General features: G+C 36.7%; 1 non-coding gene across 1 annotated transcript; it reads right to left on the reverse strand.

Moving 5' to 3' along the window:
- Positions 1–494: 494 nt before the first annotated feature.
- On the reverse strand, positions 495–570 carry TRNAD-GUC (transfer RNA aspartic acid (anticodon GUC)). The gene has a single exon. It is a non-coding gene; the product is annotated as a tRNA-Asp (tRNA).
- Between the last annotated feature and the right edge of the window lie 2,222 nt (positions 571–2,792).

The following is a 2,792-nucleotide window of genomic DNA, read 5'->3' on the forward strand; positions in this document are numbered from 1 at the left end:
CAAGTGACAGAGATAGTTGCCTATTGAAGGCTATAAAATAATAGTTCTGAAATATTTTTCTGACATGTTTATTAAAAAACAAAGTACTATGGATAATCAAGGGCCTAACGGATTATCTATTTCAAGCTTTATTTTGTGTATAGGAAAGCTGAGACTCAAAAAATAATTTTTAATTTGCTTAAGATTATACAAATTCTTTTTTTTTTTTTTGTATTTTTCTGAAGATGGAAATGGGGAAGCAGTCAGACAGACTCCCGCATGCACCTTACTGGGATCCACCTGGCACACCCACCAAGGGGCAATGCTCTGCCCATCTGTGGCATCGCTCCGCTGAAACCAGAGCCATTCTAGTGCCTGAGGCAGAGGCCACAGAGCCATCCTCAGCGCCCAGGACAACTTTGCTCCAATGGAGCCTTGGCTGCAGGAGGGGAAGAGAGAGACAGAGAGGAAGGAGAGGGGTAGGGGTGGAGAAGCAGATGGGTGCTTCTCCTGTGTGCCCTGGCCAGGAATCGAACCTGGGACTCCTGCATGACAGGCCAATGCTCTACCACTGAGCCAACTGGCCAGGACCAAGATTATACAAATTCTTGTAATGCATTTGTACTGATTTCCAAATTGAGTTTTATCTACTACTAATTAAGGAGAAAATTCTGTTTGTTTGTTTTTTTAAAGAAATAAAATTGACCCTGGCTGGTGACTTAGTAGTTAGAGCATCAGCCCAGTGTATGAACATCTCAGGTTTGATTCCAGGTCAGGGCACACAGCAGAAACAACCACTTACTTCTCCTCCCCTCACTCTCCTCCTTCTCACCCTCTTTCACTTCTGCAGCCAGTGACTTGATTGGTTCAAGCATGGTGCGGGCACTGAGGATAGCTCCCTTTGAGTGCTTCAGCCTCAGTGCTAAGAATAGTTTGGTACTCAAGCATTGGTCCCAGGCCTCAAGCATCAGCCACAGGTGGGGTTGTCAGGTGGATCCTGGTCATGGCACATGCAGGAGTCTACATCACTATCTCCCCTCCTCTCACCTAAAAAAAAATAAAGGAAAAAAAAAAAATAAAAGAAACAATCTTTCTTCTTCCAATTTGTTTAAAATACAACTATATCAAACTACAAAATAATGAAATAAAATATTCTTTGAATTCTCTTTTAAAATCTTACAATATCTAGTAAAGAATCTTTTCTCAACAAACTACATCCTAATAAACATCCCCTTCACACCTACATCCACTGTGTCTCAAATTACTATGTGTAATTGACTAATTGTTTGAAATTTCACTAATTGTTATTAGTCAAAATTCAGGAACAGGTATTGCTTTTCTTTGTAATTTTATTTGTAATTTCAGGTGTTATTTAAGTCAATGGAAATATTTCTAAAATATATTTTAAATCTAAAATGTATAAGTTATGAAAAAGTAAATTCAACTTCACAAATATTTATGGTCTTCCAGAATAAAAATATTTATTGATGATGACACATAAAAATATGAGAAAATATGGATTTGGAAGTATGTTTGTTGATGTAAAGATTGTTAATTGGAATAAAGTGGCATTTTGAGTCATTGTTCATACATATATCTAAGTTTAACATGAAAACGAAATAAATTATTTATAATGAGAGAAGGATATATTTGGAGGAGTATAGAAGTTATTTGTAGATAGATTGATTGTATGTTTGCCTAGGGCAGTGCTTGTTTTCATTCTGCCACTCAGTTCCCCAACCTTATCTTCGCTGTCTCTGGTTTGGCTGATAAAAAAGGTGGCGCTAGTAAGAGAGCATCATGGCACTGCATGCTTTGAAGACAGAAGTAAATTACTAATGTTTCACATTTCGAAGTGGAAATTTTAAAAAGAATACTTTTTTCGTGTATATTAATATTGCCAATCATTATTAATCTTGAATATTTTCATATAATTATTTCTTTATATTCCAGAGAATACTGGTTTTTTTTTTGTTGTTGTTTTTTTGTTTTTTTTTAGCAAGAGGGAGAGGCAGACAGACAGACAGGGACAGACAGACCGGAAGAGAGATAAGAAGCATTAACTCATAGTTTTAGCACTTTAGTTTTTTCTTGATTGCTTTCTCATATGTGCATTGACCAGGGAGTTCCAGCTGAGCCAATGACACCGTGCTCGTGCTCAAGCTGGCAAACTTAGACTCAAGCCAGCTACCTTAGGCTTCAAGCCAGCGACCATGGGGTCATGTATATGGTCCCACGCTCAAGCCGGAGGCCTTGTGGTTTCGAACATGGGTCCTCAGTGTCCCAGGATAACGTTCTAACCACTATGCAACTTTCTGGTCATGACCAAAGAATACTGTTCAGAGTTTAGTCAAACAATTTGAATCTTGTGTGCAAGTTGCCTGGTGGAAACAGAACAGTAACTGGGACATTGGCATCAATGAAACTAAATCTAGTTTTGTCTTCAAATGTTTCTCTAAGAGAAAAACAACAAAAAAAAGATTTAACATATTGACCCATGTGTCAAAGAAACTTATTTTCTTACCAACCTCAGACATATTGTAAGACAAATTCTGTGGATGCTTCACAGTAAAAACTATCCCTCACCTCTCTCTCCCACAAAACCCCTAAAACCACCATCTCAAAATCATTATACACATTTAACATTAAAAATATCTTGGATTATGATGTATTTTTAAAAATAATTGATTTATTTTAGAAAAAATATTTATTTTTACTTACATGAATAAGATAAAGCTTCAATTTTTAGATTCATTTTCTTGTAAACCTACCTATCTATCCTCATAAATGAAAAATATTAATCATGGGTGGCC

Source organism: Saccopteryx leptura, chromosome 5 (genome assembly GCF_036850995.1).
Source record: "Saccopteryx leptura isolate mSacLep1 chromosome 5, mSacLep1_pri_phased_curated, whole genome shotgun sequence".
NCBI lineage: Eukaryota > Metazoa > Chordata > Mammalia > Chiroptera > Emballonuridae > Saccopteryx > Saccopteryx leptura.